General features: G+C 47.1%; 1 long non-coding RNA gene across 1 annotated transcript; it reads left to right on the top strand.

Annotated features, from left to right (window-relative positions):
• Window positions 1–2726: 2726 nt before the first annotated feature.
• LOC144577433 (uncharacterized) lies at window positions 2727–17916 on the top strand. The gene is made up of 2 exons (XR_013521295.1): window positions 2727–2811; window positions 15685–17916. It is a non-coding gene; the product is annotated as an uncharacterized LOC144577433 (long non-coding RNA).
• Window positions 17917–19391: the final 1475 nt, after the last annotated feature.

Here is a 19391-nt window from a genome sequence, read left to right on the forward strand (position 1 = left end):
CTAGCCGTACTTTTTAGAGAGACTGTCTGCTATTCTCTGACTGTATCCCCACAGAATGCATATGTCGAAACTTTCTTTGGTCTTTTGGCCAGGAGGCAGAGGCTGGACAAAGCCCAGGGCCCTAGCATGGCCTTGCAGGCCCTTATGAGGCAAACCTCGCCAGCTCATCTTCTGTCACACCTGCCCCTAGGAATACTGATGTGCTGATAGTCCTCTGCTTTTGCCTAACACCGTCAGGCCTTTAAGCCTTTGCCTACACTGTTACCTTTGCCTGGAAGGCCCTGTCTTTGGCCCCACGCCACCCCTTGTTAGCTTGGATCATTCTTCAAGTCTCTAAAGAATAGAGGCCTCATGAAGGACATTGAGGGGAACCCTTAGACCTTCCCAAAAGTGTTTCTTACCCAGGCAATATAGTGCAGTGACCAGAGAGTAGACCTGGGAACCAGCCGCCCAGGCTTGAGTTCAGAGCGCCAGAACCCACTACTACTAGGGCAACTTATTTACCCTCTCTGAGCCTCAGTTTTGCATCTATAAGACAGGCACCAACAAAGAACCTCTTCTTTGGGGTGTGGTCGGGATTAAATGAGTCAATATATGTGTAAATAAATACATGTGCTTAAACATAAACTTACTATAAATGAAGGGAATAAAGACCCAATAAACTTGGGTTGTACCATAATTTAAGGATCGAAATCCCTTGTGATGTTTGCTGCTGTCAAGAAAATGTGTGAACACAGCTTCTTCCCCACATTGTCACCCCACACACACTCAGGCAGGGGTCAAGGCCACCTGAGCAGCTAGATGCAGCCACTGAGGCCCTAGCCCCCACTGTAGTGCTGCCGCTTCTAGGAGCCACATGCTAGTGAGCAAGTGACAGCCAGCACCGGAACAGGCTATCCCAGCCTCAGTCTCTGTGGGTACCACGCAGGTGCCCAGTACTTTGGGAATCCCTGCCTGAGTCAGCCTGGGTTGGGAGTTCATACTTTGATGCCCCAGGGTCCTTGGATAGTGATGTATCAGTAACACTTCAAGCAACTAGATGATCTCCTCTGCAGGGAAGAAGCACACTTGCCAGGGAGCTGGGTGTCCTCCCAGCCCTGGGAAACAGTTCTGCTTGCTGTTAAGCTTAGGTCCCCATGAGAAGGGACTGAAGAGAGGACCAAGAGCATCACAGGTTTTTTCTGGAGCAGAGGAGAGCCCTTCAAACAAAGAGAACTATCTGCAAGTGAGAGCCACTGAAGTGCATAAGGAAGGCCAGGGGAGGGGCATGGAGGCAGAGACCGGGGTTCAAGCCCCAGCTCCCCTTCATTGTGAGTTATTTAACTTACCTGAACTTCAGACTCCTCCTGTCTCCTAAGAGGATAATGTCACCTCCCTTAAGGGGTACCTGCTGCTGAACAGAGCAATGGGAGAGCCAAGAAGGGACCCCAGTGCATCCAGCCTTCCTTCTGAGATGGAAGCCACAAGCCCAGCCAGGTGCTCTACCCAGGGTGGGCCAGCACATTCCTGGGAGTCCAAGTCAATGCGAACAAAGGGCTCTCTAGGGAACAAAGAACCAGAGAGAGGAAAACCACCTCTGGTTATTGGTTTGCCCACCCACCTCCTGCAGCCCCTCATAGCCCAGGGCCCCTGGAGGTAGGCCTGACTCACAGCCCTGGCACCGGAGAAACTCACTCCTCCTTGCCCCATTGGTCCCCATTTCCTGTTTCCTTGGGCCCGTCTTCTTCTAGCCTGGCAGAGCTAAGGAGGGCAATGGGGGTTCAGGCCACTGCCAGGCTGGGGAGCTCCTTGCAGGGCTAGGAGAATAGGGTAGACAGCGTTTTGCAAGAACCTCAGGGAGCTTCCTTTCAGGCAGCTGAACCCATTTCAGGGATAGGGAACACTGATGACGCTTTCCCCAGGGTTGGGTCATTGTCCCGGGAAGAGGATGAGGATGTTTCCCGGCCTCGGCTGACTCATGGTAGTGAGTATTAGTCACCCTTCACAAGAATCAGGCCACGTCCTCATCTCCCAGAGGCCCCTGCCCCGTGTTTACCTGCCTGAAGCTCCTCTCCCCGTCACTCCAACCCACACCCACACAGTTCAGGCAGACACGGGAGCCCTGCATTACTTTTCACTCTAGGCTCTTCTGTGAGCAGTGACACCCAGGACAGTCTGGGGATCTGTGGCTCCATGGAGGAGCCTAGAAGGAGCAGAGAGGCTGCAGAGGTGCCCTGGGGATAGCCATCCACTCAAACCAGAAACGCCCATTTGAGCCCACCTCTCAAACAGAAGGCCCCATCCTGGCCTGCCCCACCTCTTCTCACTGAAGCAGGGTTCCTCTGCCTCAGCACTGCTGACACTTTGGATCAGGTATTTTTTGTTGAGGGGCTGTCTGGCCATTGTAGGCTGGCAAGCAGCATCCTCAGCCTCTAGATACCTGGAGACTCCTTCCCCTGCCAGTTGTGACAACCAGAGATGTCTCTGGACCTTGCCAAATGTCTCACCCTACACCCCCATCATTAAGAACCACTGCCGTGGACAGCAGGCTGGTCCCTGGTCCCCCCACCTTCATCCCCCACCACTCCTGGGCCTTCTCCCCACCTCACCCCAGCCCCAGGCCTGGCTGAGATGTTTCCCCCAACACATTGGAGGAGGCAGTGCTAACCAGCCCTCTGCATCTTGGGAAGTGGCCTGGCTCAATTGCTGGCGATCAGAACTGAGAGGCTGGCTCTGCAAGCCAGGCCAGTGCTGAGCCAAGCAGCGGTCGGTGGAGGAGTCCGGCGGGTGAAGGAGGCATCAGTGCCTCAGAGAGGAGCCAGGAAAGGCGGAGTAAGTCTGGGACAAGACCACAGGTGGTGGTGTGTGGGTCCCGACCTGGGGGGGGTGCACCTGGAGCTGAAAAGGAGCTCAGAGCCCTAGCGACGTGGTGCTGCCTCCCAGCAATCCTGAAAAGTCCAAGCCCAGGCTCAGCTGCAGGCATTCAGGAGGCCCAGGCTGGATCAGGAAGGTGGCAGGGACTGAGTTCAGAGCCTCATGTGGGGCTGGGGCCTCGGGGCATGACGCTCTCAGTGCAGTGGGTTACGTAAGTGCTCTCTCTCCAGCAAAGAAACGGAAGAGAGCCCTGAGAAGAACGCATCGAAGGAGGAAACTGGCAAGCTTCACAGGGGAAGGAGGCTTTGGAGCCAGTTTTGTCAGATGACAGGAGTTCATCAGACAGAGAGGCAGGTGGAGGAAGGGCATTCCTGGGAAAGGGGACTCACAGTCCCCGTACAGGCAAAAGGTGCCCCCCAAACAAGGAAAGGCCAGCAGGTCTGTGTGGCTGCTTCAGGAACCCTGGTTCAGCCCTTGCGTGGTGGGGAGTAAGGGTGAAGTGGGTCTGTTTTCCATGGGAAAGCGGCTGGCAGGGAGTGTGAGAACAAACGGCCAGTTCATGCAATGTCTGCCCTCCCAGTTCTCCTCATCAGTGAAGTTCAGGTCACCTTGATGCAAGGTCAGCATGTGCTGGTGTGAGCTAGCTAGCCATAGTTCCTGCAGGAGACCTCAGTCCGAGTATGCCTTGGCCTTGGTCAATTTCTCAGAGAAGACACTGAAACTCACCTGTCTGCACAGTGACACTTGGTAGCAGTCACCTGGCCCAAGACCTGTAGTCAAGAGGCCCGAAGTCATTGTGTTTGAAATAGGGTGTGACTGCTGGCACTGAGTACCCATCACCCTGCTGGGGGTTAATGTCTTCCCTTCTCACAATGCACTGCCCACTGGGCCCACACATTTCCTCTGGGTCACCCTGGAAAGCCACATGGCTGTAAGCCCAGCCCTCAATTACCTTAGGGCAGGGAGAAGATCAGATCAAGCCAGAGTACCCAGGGCCAGCCCTGGCTGGAGGAGGCTCCGCCCCCTGCCCTGCCCCTGTGGGTCTGTCCCATCCCACCCAGTCCCAGGAAAGGGCTGGGACTGTTTCCATTTCCAACCTGTCTGGGCTGCTCCTTTCTTGCCCAGGTGGCTCTGATGGGAAAACCTGTAACAGCTGAGCAGGCTTTTCAGGATTGGCTCGATGCCAGGGCCAGGGCACTGGTGAGGGATGAGCTGGCCACATAGCAGTAATTGCCTGTGTTGCCCAAGAGCTTTTCTTTAGAGGATCTCAAAATGTTTGACCAGAAATAGGAGTTGTCCCAGCTGTGAAAGGACCCAGGGAAGAAGGGTTACTCACTAAGCTGGCAACAGCTTTGGCAGTAGAATGAAAGCTTCAAAAGACTGGCTCCAAGGGAAGTAAACAACAGAATCTAAGGCTAAGATTGTGTCCTTCATAAATACTATCTGAAGTTAAAACGGGAGGTCACTTTTTATGGAAATCTACATAAACCTAATAAGCACAGAGTGGTGAGTGTGTGTGTGTGTGTGTGTGTGTGTGTGTGTGTTCAGGGAGGGAGTGGAATTGAATAAGATGTGGCACTCACTTTCTGCCTCCCTGTGGCCCAGACTTCCCAGGGAGCTCCTCACGTGAGAGTCTTCCCTCTGAGATTCTATACCCAAGGTTGCCTGCTCCTCCTCTAGGCCAGCAGGGCACAGGTCTCCCACTTGAGAGGAGACAGGCACTGTAGGCCACCTGTCCTCTCACAAGATGAGACCATGCCTTTTTAGAATGTTCTCTTGGTCACCTTCCTCTCCCACTGCCACTGCCCCACACCACCTCACCCTCAGCTCCCCACACCTACTCACTCATGCACTCTTCCTGTCAGTCTTACGTGCCAGATTCACCTTCCTAAAATCCTGCCAAAATTAGCCCCTCATCCTTGTCCAAAGGACATTGTCCAGATTCCCTAGCAGAACATTCAAGACTCTCCCCAGACTTATCTTCCCCCTCTGGTCCTCTCCAGCATGAAGTCTCCTCAAGATATTTCATTGTCTGCTTGCTGGTCTCACATGTGCCTTGAGCCTTCCACCCTCTCTAACCTTCCAGATCCTTCCCACCATCCTTAGGAAGCAGCCCTGACAGGAGGCCTTCCTATCACAAGGCCCCTTCCAGAGTCTGTTACTCAGGAGATCGTGTTACTTCCTTGGATTCAAATCCAGAGCTTCTCCTTCTCGAAAGCCTCATTATCTTACTTCTTACTCTGCCCTTATGAACACGCTGCCTGGGTTATAAGCTGTCTTCCAAAAGAAATTGGGTTGCAAATAGAAATCCAGTTAAACTTGAATTTTAAATAGATAACAACAAAAATTGGTGTTAGTCTAGGCCATGTAATATTTGGAACCTATTTATATTAAGAATTGTTTATCTGAAACTGGAATTTAACTGGGGATCCTATATATTTTCTGGCAACCTTACAAAGAAAGCATAAGCATGAAGCTTTCCATCTCCCTCAGGGTCCGACACTCAGAGGAGTTCTCAGGACCTGTATCGTTGATTGATTATTTTTTCTAATTCAGCAGAGAATTTTTGGCTTTCATCTGCTCTTGGTCCAAGGTCCAGAGCCCACTTAAATCCCTTTGGTCCAGTTGAGTCATCTGCAACAAACTCCTAACAGGCCATCTAGGAGAATAGCTCTTCCTGTAGTACTTCATGTTCTCCTTAAACATTCATCCTCGAGACCACACTAGCAGCAGATGGGTTTCAGGCAACAGAACTTCGAATGTTTCTTGTGAACTAAAGGAGGAAGGAGCTCTAGGGCCAGGATGCTTGGTTTCAAATCCCAAGTCAACCGCATGGGATCCTGAGTCCTCAAGCAAGAAATTTACATCTCTAGGTCTCAATTTTCCCATCTATAAACTGGCAATCATAGCAGGACCTACCTGACAGATTGCTGTGTTAATTAAATGAGATAGTACAAGGAAATTGAAGAATACACTGACTCTTACATGGAAAGCACTCAATAAATGGTACCTGACATTGGCAGTAATTGCCTAAGACAGTCAGTGGCTGCTGGTGTGGGCACAATCTCTTTTTGGAGTCTCTTTTGCTAACTGCTCACCAAAGTAGTGGTCATGTGTGAATCTCCATAAGCAACACAGTTATGGCAGAGTCACAGAGGAGGGTTCCCCAGTAAAGATTCTTCGTGGGGAACTCCCACCTCTAGGTGAGGCAAAGCAAGACATACAGGGACTTCCTCTAAAAATGTGGTTTGTCCCTACTTCTCCAATTAAACTACAAATCATTGCCCTCCCTTTTCAAGCTCACATCTTTGAAAGACTGGTAAGAGCTACTCTCCTGGATAAAATGGGTGGCAAGTTTCAGACCCAATTGGATGTGGACATATGTTCTTTTGAAAATATTTTTAATGTGTCATTTCATTAAAATATTTTCTTTTTCTTATTAATATATGTATAAGAAATATATCATGAAGAATATAGTGACTCAAATAAGACTATATTCCTAATGCCTAGTTACTGACACATTCAGGCAGAACACAATCAGATGTCCATGGGTAACATAGTCATTGAATGTGTTTCAGAAAATCATTGTTTCAAAACAAGATTTTGGCATATTGGCAAATTCAAAGAACTGGTGAAATGACTCCCAAGTAAGTTGATTTGCAGAGAATTGGCTGCTTCTCATGAGAGAAAATCAATTTCTGCCTCTTGTTGTCATCTGTTTGCAATTTGATTCTGAGAACTTCTAGAACAGTGGTTCTCAAACATGAACATGTGTTAGAATTACTGAAAAGCTTGGCTCAACTGCTGATTCTTGGATGGTGCCCCAAAGGATTATTGTTCTAGGTGGGGCGAAGCCCAGGAATCAGTGTATTGAGTAGAATTCCAAGGTCACTCAGACACCTGCGGATCCCACACCTCACTTGGAGAACAAGTTGAGTGCAATGAGGAAAATGAGATGTTACTATAATATTCATATATATTCATCGATATAATAATCATGAGATGTTACTATAATATTCTAAGGCAGGATTTTTTTCCCTTCTCCTAGTGTGCTTGAAAATTACATCCAGCTTTAACACTAATGTTGTAAGATAATAAAATTACCTCCATCCCACCATTCTTTTCTTTGGTTTGAGACAGGACCTCTCTCCACCATCCAGGCTGGAGTGCAGTAGCACAATCATACCTCACTGCAGCCTCAAACTCCTGGGCTCAAGCAATCCTCCCGCCTCAGCCTCCTGAGTAGCTAGGACTGCATGCATGCACCACCAATCCCACCTACTTTTTGTAGAGACAGATCTTCTTGCTATATGGCCCAGGCTGGTCTCTAGCTTTGGGCCTCAAGCGATCCTCTTGCCTTGGCTTCCCAATGTGCTGGATTATAGGTGTGAGCCACCTTGTCTGGCACCTATATCCCATTATTCTAACATAATTACCTTTTCTGCAAACAGCCTTCAATATGCATGCCAACTGATTGCCAAAGGTACACACTGATTTATATTCTACCTTTTCTGTTTACTATGATGTAAGAAATACCTTCCACTATGTGGCAAAGGCACTCTCATGATCATTTCTAATGGTTATATAATATACCACACTAACTTGTTTAATCACTCCTCTAATATTTTGTATCTTCTATGTGCTGTATCATTTCAAATTTGTAAGCACCGTGAACATCTTCAAACATGTCTTTTTTTTGCTTCTGTTGAATACTTTTCATAGAATTCATTTCCAGAAGTGGCATTAGTGGTGTGGTAGGAATCTACAGTGGTTCCCTACAGTGAGAACACAGTAGAATAAGGAGCAAAGACCATTCCTGGGATGACATGAAACATGAATATTGTAATCCCCGATTAAGCCACTTTCTTGAAGCTCTAGGATAAGGGTCTACAGATCAATTTAAGGTCAGGTCATTGAAGAAGTTAGACAAGCAGGGGTTATGAGCTTCTTATAGAATGATTATCATAATGCAGCATGTCTGGAAGGCCTGAGACACTGTAGGTATAATGCCTTTCAGTATTTGGTGCATAATAAAGATACTGCGCTTAGCTCATTAACACCCTGGCATAATTGAATTGCATCATTAAATCATTAACACTCCTTGCCACACCACCCAACACGTCTGGGCACCATCCAGAGGCGTCCCATTGAGTCCCAAGACCTTGGGAAGAGTAGAACCAACTCCCCCAATTCCCATCTTGCCCTTCCCCAGCTGCTCCACCAGTAGAAGAGGGAAGCAGAGGTCTGGATGTGAGGAAGACCACTAGCCAATTCTCACTGCCTACCTAGGGCTGAAGTTGTGACAGTGGGCTGACGAGCCATGGAAAACCAGGAGGAAGAAAACTGGTTGCTCTCCAGGTGCATAATGTGAGGAAGTTATTCTGATCTCGCTTCCTCGAAGATGGGATCTTTGTCTTATTGACACCCCAGTAGGTGCTCCACAAATGGTTGTCCAGGGAGTGAATGAATGGATGACCTTTGCCTAGGCTCATGCAGATACCCCAGGCTGCCTCTCCCTGATGGACTCTGTAGGGGGCACTCTCACTACTGCCTTCACTGCAGCCACCAGCTGGGATGAAGGCACCTGTGTCTCCATCCTGGGCAGTGCTGATCTTGGCTTTACTTAGCTTCTGGCTCTGGTTTTTCTGAATCTGACAAAAGGCAGGCATGTGGGTACATTAAAGCACAAACAATGTGCGGTATGTTTATTTGTTTATTTGCTGGATGGCCATTCCAGCAGTTGCAAAGTCCCACTTGAGTGGGGCATTACAGGAACATCCTCTGTCTGGAAATCTGAGCCCTGGTTCTTCTTCCTCAGCTGTCTTCTCCATCTCATTCCAACCTGCTTGAGTTCCCCCTCCTGGCTGTGCAAGACCTCCACCTCCTCTTCTGAGATCCAGCTACTCCAGCTAGGAAGCCCGTTGTAAAACCAGAACCAAGGATGTTTTCTCTTTCCTTGTTTCCTGCTTCCCAACATGCATAAAACCTCTTTGAGCCTCAGATGGGATTGTCCAAGACCCACCTCCTACAGCACCTAAATCTTCATCTCTTATTCTCCAGCAATAAGAAATCAGTTCAATATAGGTGAAGAGCTATGGTCCCATCAACCTCAGATGCTAAGCAGGTGGGAAGCCACCTGCCTTCCCCCTTCCACTTGCCCTGCCTGGGATACTGAATCGCAGGTAAAAAGTGGAGAGGCATCTTCCTGTCCCAGCCCAGCTGCTGAGAGATGATCTAGAGAGAGCGGCCTCGATCCAGTCAGCCCAGACTGAGGCCTACACTCAGACACCTCCTGGTTCCCACGCTCAGGCAGCAGGCCTGAAGCAGGACTGGTTTCATAATCTCACCTATGCCCAGTGCTTTTTGCAAAATGATCTGCCATTTGGTTCCCACATCACAATCATAGTATTTATCTATGCAAAACAGCACCTCATTAAAAAAAGAAGAAACACATCACCATTGGCCCAACCCCTCATTAAAGTGTAACGCACAGGCCCTGGGCACACCCAGGGTGGAACCAGCACCCAGACTGGCCTGGGTGATAGGCCCATGTCACTAGCTCTGTCCCCACCCTCACCCCATTTCTCTTAAGTGAGCTGTGCTGCTCCTCAAATCCGTGTGGTTGGAGATGACAGAGAAGGAGTCCTTTGGAATTCATATGGGTTCACTGGGGGAGCCCCTCCTCCCACAGGCCTTCTCACCTCAACTATTATCTCTACTTAAACCTCCTCCTCTTGCCTTCAGCCCAGCTTCTACCATGATATTTGCTGACTATGGACATAGTTGTACCTTTGTTTCTCTCTAGAATGGAAGGCCCTGAGCACATGAACCATATTATGTTTTTCCGGGCCTAAGCCAGTGTTTGGCACGTAGTAGATGTTCAGTAAATATTTGCAAGACGCCCAATTTAATTTTTGACTTCATGATAAGGAATTCCATGATTGTTTTTTGGCCAGATGGTTCCCCTCCCATTCTCCCTGGAAACACCCCACCCCTTTGGTTATCTTAAGCAGTTCTTTCTATCCTTGACAGCCAGGGTCTCAGGAATAAAAGTTGAAATGCTTTCATTTTGAATAATAACCTTATGTTTTTTGTATTATGTGAATGACTTTAATTTACTGTGCAACATTTAAGACAGACAGAAAAGAAGTAAGAAAAGTATCACAGCGTGTAGTCACCACTTAACTTGAAAACACCCAAAGCATGATCACTACAATGGAAGCCCCCAGGCAATTCTGATGCCAGGCACCTATCCCCCTTCCTCTCCTTCAGAGGAACTTACATCCCAAATGTGATGGCCATCTGAAGTTTTTACAGTTAATTTTTTCATGTGATAGGTATGAGGTTTCCCATCCGTGTGTCCTGCAGGCTGAGGTCAGACTGTGTTCTCGCTGGCCCCGCCTGCACACCACGCCTGCTCTGTGCCCCAGTTTCTCTATCTGTAAAGTGGTGATAATAATACCCGTCTCTTCCCCACTTCTCTGAGTGTGCAGATGAGTGAGATAAATGTAAAGTGCTTGGAGCATCAAGAGAGAGGCTCTAGATAACCCCAAGCAGGTAGATAGTGCAGGAAGCGCCAGCAGGTGTGCTGAGCTGGTCACCTTCCTGCGCCCTGACCCCTGAAGCCAGCTCATTCACACAAGCTAGGCAGCTCCGCCTCCTCTCTATGGGTAGCCCTCCTTCTGTGCTTGTGAGATCCTGGAGCTGAGACAGCCAGCAGCCCTCTCTGACCACAAAGGACCCATTTCAGCCACAGACTGGGCAGCCCCTCGCTGTACCGTAGCAGGGTCCCTCCTCTCTCCTTTCTAGCCTTTCTGTGTGCCGAAGTTGTGCTAAGCGCCTAAGCAATGGTGGTGATCAGGCTATCCATACTCCCAAAGAAATGGGGAAGAAATCTGTGTGCTGAAGTCCTCAGCAGCACCACCCAGCTCAGCAGCCCTGTGTGGGGCTGGTGTGAATGCACTGCATAAATAGGCAGCAAGGTCTATGAAATTTAAGACTTCCTGCTCCCAGGACCCAAAGAGACAAACAAAGTTGAAAAGCACAAACTCAACATTTTCTAAAACCATAAAAACTAGATAATTCACACCTAAGGCCATCTCCCCCATAGTCACACCAGAGGGCTTCAAGTGTGGGAACCGTGTCGTGAGGAGCAGAGCAAGAGCTGGCTAGCTGCTCCCCCAGCCTCAAGAGGAGGAATGACGGAGGTAGCATAGTCAATGGACTATCCAAGGGTCATCTGAGGTGTCTTAGCAGCTAAGGGTCATCCAAGACACCATCACTTGACTCAACCATAGAGACTTCTGAAGCAGTACAACGGCGGGGGGTCAAAGAAAGTGGCAAGCTTGGTAGGTAAAAGAGTTTGCTGACACAGATGTTATCCACAGTGGAGAAGTCACTGTCATTAGAAAATATTCCCCCATTTGCTAAGTGCTTTCGGCACTCCCGCCTGAGAGGCGATTCAGAACGCTGATATTGCAGATAAGTGTAAGGATGTAAAGAGTCGCGGCGCTTGTCCTTCAGTCTCAAGAATTCGGCCAATTCCAGGCACCCGTGCTGTGTCTACACTTCAGGACAGCCCTCGAGGAAGATGGTGCTCCAAGAAAAATCCCGAAAAGGTGGTCCAGAAAGCTGGCCACCAACAAGGGGAGCTGACGGGAGTATGGAGGCTTGGATCTCTGACCTAGGATGGCATAGAGAGGAACTAAGAGAGTCAGGGCTGGAAAGCAGGGCCATTACTGGGAACTTTCCAGTAGAAGAGAAAGAATCTTGGGCTAGTGGCTGAGAGAATTCAGTTCTAGACCTAGATCTGTGTGACCTTGAGTGAGTCATTTCATCTCTCTGGGCCTCAGTTTCCTCATTTATAACATGAGAGAGTTGGGTTGGATTATGTCTAAGGTTCTATCACTTAACATCCTATGGATGGCATCAAAGAACAGGGAAGGGACCAATACTGGAATGTCCCTAAATGTAATGCATTGGGCCACCAGAGCAGAATGGAGTGTAGAGTTAAAACTCATATTTGGAGCTGGGCGCAGTGGCTCACGCCTGTAATCCTTGTCCTTTGGGAGGTCAAGGCAGGGGGATCACTTGGGGTCAGGAGTTCAAGACCAGCCTGGGCAACATAGTGAGACCCTATCTCTACAAAAATTTTTCTAAATTATCTAGGTTTGGTGGTACACACCTGTAATCCTAGCTACTCAGGGAGCCAAAGAGGGAGGATCACTTGAGCCCAGGAGTTTGAGGCTGCAGTAAGCTATGATTTCCTCACTGCATTTCTAACTGGGCAACAGAGCAAGACCGCACCTCAAAAATATATTTTAAAAATAATAATAATTTTAAAATAAAAGAACTTGTATCTGGGAAGCATCAGAACAAGCTGTAAAGCTTTCCTAACCCCGCTTCCCACAGTCACACACAGCATCCTGACCTCCTTGCCCCATGGTCAGAGTATGAGCCAACGGGCTCCAAGCTGGGCAACCCAGTTCTGGGTCCAGTGCTTGTGCTGGCCATGTGACTTCAGGCAAGGCCGTTTTCTTTTCACCTTGCCTGTTTCCTCATCTCTAAGAGTCTTCATCTCCTCCTTGCCCCATGAGGAGGCTGAGAGAATTCGCTGAGTAATGTCCACTTAGCACTTGCAAAGAGGGAAGAATCCCACCTAAATAGAGGATGGTGAGGATTGTTGCGACAGCTGCTTGATTCCCTGAGCTCTTCCCCAGCCCTTCTTTTGCTGCTGTTGGAAACTAACCTGTTGTGAGTCACTATTGTCTTGTTCTCAAAGTTCAGGTCAGAGAATTCCCCTCAAGCACCATGTTCCTATCTAGCCTCACAGCCAAATGAGGAGACATCAGAGAACAAGGCTAAGAAAATGTGATGCCACCACTTCCCTAACACCTGAGTCCACTTTGCTTTTTACCCACTAGACTGTACGTTTCATAAGGGAGGGGACATCTGGGCAGCCATGTTGCACAACTGCAGGGGGCACCATCTGCCAGCATTTAGTTGACACCCAATAAGTATTTGTTGAACGAAGGACACAAACTGACCAGCTAATATTTGGGTGGAAGGAAGAAAACTAATATTTTCGAAGGCCCAGCAATGCCAATAACAGTTTATATTTTATTTATTCCTCTTAGCAGTCTTATGGAATAAAAATTATTCTCCTGTTTTATGGTTGGGTAAACTGAGACTCAAGAATTAAGTAATCACCAAGGTCTCACATGATGTAAGCAGTAGACATAGAATTTGAACCCATGCCTGTTTGACTGGATTCCAGCCACAGTGCCATGAATGCAGGTAGGGGAAGGAGCCAAATACCTTAAACCAAGATAAGCTGAGACGCTGTCTTCAACACAGGTTCTGGCTGGACCAACCAGGTAATAGTGCCAGAAGGGCACGGCCTGCGAGCTAAAGAAATGCCCCCTTAAACCAGGCCTTTAAATAGCAAGTGCTGGCTGAGAAAAAGCCCAAGTTTCAATAGGTTCTCAAACCTTTCAGGAGAGCGGAGGGAATCTGGGCCATCCCTTCTCCCTTCCTTTCTGCCTGTTTTTGCCTCCACTACCTCACCCTCATCACACTCATGCACACACAATCCCTGCTACAAGGTCTTCCAACAAATATAAACACAGAAACACACAGTGTCTATTCCCCTTTCCCTCCAAAACCCCTGAGTTCCTAGAAGACTGGTGAGAGCTGACAAGCAGGAATGTGGACAGCATGAATTACAGAAAGAACAAGAAAGCACCGGGCACAGTGACTCACACCTGAATCCCAGCACTTTGGGAGGTCATGGTGGGTGAATCACTTGAGGTCAAGAGTTCGAGAACAGCCTGGCCAACATGGTGAAACCACGTCTCTACTAAACATGCAAAATTAGCCAGGCATGGTGGCGCATGCCTGCAATCCCAGCTACTCAGGAGGCTGAGGCAGGAGTATCCCTTGAACCTGGGAGGCAGAGGTTGAAGTGAGCTGATATCACACCACTGTACTCCAGCCTGGGCAACAGAGTGAGACTCCATCCCAAAACAAACAAAAAGCAAAGAACAAGAGGATTTCTTTGCCTCAACACTGCTAAAATTCAAGAGTAGAGGAAGTAGCCTTTGTCCTCCAGTCCCTGCCTGGGGCATTTGCCCAGCATGAACAGTGTGGGCATGGCTCCCCCAGCACCACAGAAGAACCCAGGCTCAACCCTCCATTCCTGAGCTTTGTTGACCGTCATTAATTCTTTGATATGGGAACAATCATCTCTGGCCTAATATCAGAAGGAACTGTGCTTTCAAACACCACAATGGGCCTTGTTTAAGAAGCAGTTGCTAGGAGAGCCCACAGGGAGAAGTACATATTTACTTAGGCCTATGGCACTTGCAAAAGAATTATTGACAGTTGAGAGACACTTCCAGCTGAATATATCCCAAGGCGTGGTGGCTTCCCTCACCTGGGGCCTGATAACTGCTGGGTGCCCTGTCAACTGGCTGACAACGCATGGCTTCCCCAACTGCTGCTTAGGTAAAGCCATGGGATTGAGTGAGCTCGTGGAATCCCTCTTATTCTTTCCAGAGATCCGCCTTGCTCAGCTCTTTTTTATTTTTATTTTTTAATAAAATAGAGACAGGGATCTTGCTATGTTCCCCAGGCTGTTCTTGAACTCCTGGCCTCAAGGGATCCTCCTGCCTTGGCCTCCCAAAGTGCTGGAATTACAGGTGTGACCCACCGTGCCCAGCCCTTACTCCGCTTTTTCAACCCCCGAAAGGTGAGAGTGTCTAACAGGAAAGTGACCACAGCTTCACTCACTGGAAGATAACGTCACTAAACAGGGAACCCAGGACTAAAGACTGGTTGTTGCACCTGTGAGCCTAAATCCCAGCTCTGCCAATACCTGTGTATTTGTGTACTAGGGCTACCATAACAAAATCCCACACATCGGTGGCTTAAACAATATGTCTTTTTCAGAAACATATTATCTACCACAAATATATTTTCTCACAGTTCTGGAGGCCAGAGGTCCAAGACCCATGTATAATGAACGTCAAGGATAGAGTAGCAACTAGTAAAGAGGCATCACAGGCCATCCTTGGACAGCTGGCTGCACTGACAGCACATACTTGGACAGTGCACAGCTAGAGACCTTCCTCTCTTTGCAGTTCTCTCTGCTTACTTCCAAAAAAGTTGTATCTAGGTTTTGATTTAGACACTTTCAGTTGCACTCAGGCCTCTGTCAGTTAGATAAAGAAAACAGGGCCAGGTGCGGTGACTCACACCTGTAATCCCAGCGCTTTGGGAGGCCAAGGTGAGTGAATCATATGAGGCCAGGAGTTCGAGACCAGGCTGACCAATATAATGAGACCCTATCTCTACTGAAAATACAAAAATTAGCCGGGCATGGTGGAGTGCACCTGTAGTCCCAGCTACTTGGGAGGCTGGGACAAGAGAATTACTTGAACCTAGGAGGCAGAGGTTGCAGTAAGCCGAGATTGCATCACTGCACTCCAGCCTGGGCGACAGAGCGAGACTCCATCACAAAAAGAAAAGAAGAAAAGAAAGAAAACAGATTCTGTCTCCATAAAATATCTGATGCTGCTCTTTTTTTATTCATTTTTTTTTTGTGGGCCTCAGGGCTAAGAAGTGAGTTAATCGTCCTATTTGAATTATGGCATCATCACACTCACTGCATTCCCCTCACTCCAGTAGTTGCTATACTCATGTGTTTCAAGGGATCCTTTGATAAGGATATATCCTTGTGAAACACATGGTATTATTTTGTAGGGGGATTGTATTTTTAATTCATAAATGGTATGCCGTAAATAGCCTTTGGTTTCCTGCTTTATTTTCCAGTTCTAAAGTATCACCATGTGACAGTGTGTGTGTCATTCCCTGCGTCTAAGAGCCATGCGGATTCCACAGTGTGCCGACCAGTTAACCTATCCACACACATGGTGATGAACAACTCAGTTGCCACAAACAAGGCAGTGAAAGCGCCCTGGTGGCTGGCACAAAAACTGCTCCGAGAATCCCAAAAGGGTTTCTGTGCCCCAGGTGGACACATCCGCACTGCACTGAACCCTTACAGACTCCTCTCTGACCAAGCAGATCTATGTGATACGGTGCTTGGTATGGTGCTATTACCTCATCAGCTATTAACCAGAGAATCCTACACTGGGGCATCAGAGTTTAATCCAGCTCTGCCACAGGGTGGCTGTGGGATGTTATGTAAGTTACATCATGTGTCTGGGTCTCAGGATCCTCTTCCACCAAATGCGTATGCCAGACAAAGTCAACTCAAAGCCAATCCTAACCCAACTGGGAGTGCATCTGAGAGGCAGAGCAAGATAATGGAGCAGAGAGAGCTTTGGACCCCAAGTCCTGGCTTTGGCCACCTTAGTGAATTGCGGAAGCAGCCCATTGGGAATATACATGTTATAGGAGTCCTTTGACACTGAAATGAAGTAATGGACATGAAGCATCTGGCACTTGGAGAAGCTATTCAACAGATACCCGTTCTCTATTCCCAACCCACGTCCTTTCCCTGTTTTGTCATTTGCCATTAAAGAATTCTGAAATTTTTTGGAATTCTAAATTCTGACACTTTACTCTTCATTCTCTCTTTTCTTAATGAGGTGTAAATACATACAGCAAGGCCCAACAATCTTCTTTTAATAACAGCTTTATTGAAGTATTGACATACCATAAAATTCACCCTTTAAAAGTATACAATACTGCCAGGCATGGTGGCTCAGGCCTGTAATCCCAGCTTGGGAGGCCAAGGTGGGCAGATCACAAGGTTAGGAGTTCAAGACCAGTCTGGCCAATATGATGCAACCCTGTCTCTGCTAGAAATGCAAAAATTAGCCAGGTGTGGTGGTGTGAACCTGTAGTCCCAGCTACTTGGGAGGCTGAAGCAGAAGAATTGCTTGAACCTGGGAGGCAGAGGTTTCAGTGAGCCAAGATCGTGCCACTGCACTCCAGCCTGGACAACAGAGTGAGATTCCACATCGAAACTCTAAATAAATAAATAAAAGTATACAATACAATTCAGTGGTTTTTATAATGCTATATCCACAGAGAAATCTCATCACTACTTAATTTAAGAACATTTTCATCACCCCCCACCCCACACAAAAAAAAACCCTCACTCTCCATTTCATCCCCTCAAGCCCCTGGCAACCATTAATCTACTTTATGTCACTATTCTGAACATCTTGTACAAATGGAATCGTTCACTCTGGCCTTTTGTGACTGGCTTCTTTCACTTACATAACACGTTCAAGGTTCATCCGTATTGCATCATGTGTCAATACTTCATTTTTATTGTCAAATAATATGCCACTATAAAGACAGCACATTTTGTGTATCCATTCATCAGTTGGTGAACACTTGGATTGTTGCCACTTTTTGGCTATTATGAATAAAGCTTCCATGAATATTCATGTACAGATTTTTGTGTGGTCGTGTTTTCAGTTATCTAGGGTATATACCTCGGAATGGAATTCCTGGCCATATGGCATCTTTATGCTTAACTTTTAAGGAAGTACCAAATGTTTTCTGAAAAACCACTTTTCAGTCCCACAGCCATATATGAGGGCTCCAATTTCTCTACATCCTCATCAGCTCTTATTATTGTCTTGTCTCTTTTGTTTTAACCACGCTAGTGGGTGTGAGATGGTATCACTTTGTGGTTTTGAAGTGCACTAATCTTACATTAGCAGTTTGGTTTTTGCAAATGTGTACACCTAAGATACACATACACGGATTTAAATACAGAACATTGCCCTTCTCTTGCCTCCAGGTCACTATCCTCCATCCAAGGTAACTACCGTTCTGTGGCAACATTGACTAGTTTTCCTGTTTTTTAACTTACGTAAATGAAATCATAGTATATATACTCTTATGTTTGGCTTTTTTCACTCAAAAAAATGTTGTGGTATCAGTGGTTTCAGGTGCCTGTTCTTTTTACTCCTATGTAGTATTTCATTGTATGAGTATACTGCAATCTGTTTATTCATTCTTTTATGAGTGGACATTTGTGTTGGTTCCAGCTTGGGGTTATTATGAATAAAACTGCAAAACCACTCTTGTACCTTTCTTCTGGAAGAAATATGGACTCATTCTCTTAGGTCTGTACCTAGGAATGGCATTGCTGTATCATGGAGTTGCTTTGACTTTAGTAGAGGCTGCCAAGTAGTTTCCCAAAGTGGTTGTACCAATTTGTGTGCCCATCAGTAGTGTATGAGCATTCCAAGTTGCTCTGTATCTTCTTCAGCACTTGAATAAGTCAGTCTTTCTGTTTTTGTTTTTTAATTGAGACATGATCTCACTTTTACCCAGACTGGAGTGCAGTGGCACAAACATGGCATGCTACAGCCTCAACCTTCTGGGCTCAAGTGATCCTACCATCTCAGCCTCCTGAGTAGCTGGGATTATAGGCATGCACCACCATGCCTGGCTAATTTTTTTTTTTTTTTGAGATGGAGTTTCACTCTTGTTACCCAGGCTGGAGTGCAATGGCGCTATCTCAGCTCATAGCAACCTCCGCCTCCTGGGTTCAGGCAATTCTCCTGCCTCAGCCTCCTGAGTGGCTGGGATTACAGGCACGTGCCACCATGCCCAGCTAATTTTTTGTATTTTTAGTAGAGACGGGGTTTCACCATGTTGACCAGGATGGTCTCGATCTCTTGACCTCGTGATCCACCCGCCTCAGCCTCCCAAAGTGCTGGGATTACAGGTAATTTTTAAAATTTTTTAGAAATGGGGTCTCACTATCTTGCTCAGGCTAGTCTTGAACTCCTATCCTCAAATGATCCTCCCACCTTGGCCTCCCAAAGTGCTGGGATTACAGGTATGAGTTAACATGCTCAGCCTAAGTTTTCAAAGTTTTTAAGGTAAGTTTTAGTTTTGGTGTATAGTAGTATCTCACGGTGGTTTTAATTTGTGTTTCTCTGGCAACGAATCATGTTGAGCACCTTTGTTCATTGCCTTCAGTCTGAAACTTAGCCGACAAATAATAGTCAACTCTCCTTGGTGGTTACGGGAAGAGCTAAGGATTGGGGTGCTCCAGGAGGCCGCATCAAGGGTGAGGTCGTCTATCCAAGCTCCTTGATCACACTCTACTCATCGAACACTAATAAGAAATCCATTGCTATGAGCATATTTATTCATTTTTGAATTAACAGTATTTTACTTTCAACTCCTAGAATTCTTCTTGCAACATATTCTTAACCCAATGAAGAAAGACATGGAGTATTAGTAAAGTAAGTGTAAAAAAAAAAAAATTAACCAGTCAATCTTCAAGGCCAAGAATTGACTATATTAAACACAAGAATTTTCATTTAAAAGTTAAAGTCAGGTGAAATTATATTCTAGTATTTAAGGGATGTTTAATTTCACATTTCTCTTTTTGTTTTTTGAGACAGAGTCTCTCTCTGTCGCCCAGGCTGGAGTGCATTGGCGCGATCTCTGCTCACTGCAACCTCCACCTCCCAGGTTCAAGAGATTCTCCTGTACTAGCCTCCCAAGTAGCTGGTACTACAGGTGCATGCCACTAA

The sequence above is a fragment of the Callithrix jacchus genome, chromosome 8, assembly GCF_049354715.1.
Source record: "Callithrix jacchus isolate 240 chromosome 8, calJac240_pri, whole genome shotgun sequence".
Taxonomy (NCBI): domain Eukaryota; kingdom Metazoa; phylum Chordata; class Mammalia; order Primates; family Cebidae; genus Callithrix; species Callithrix jacchus.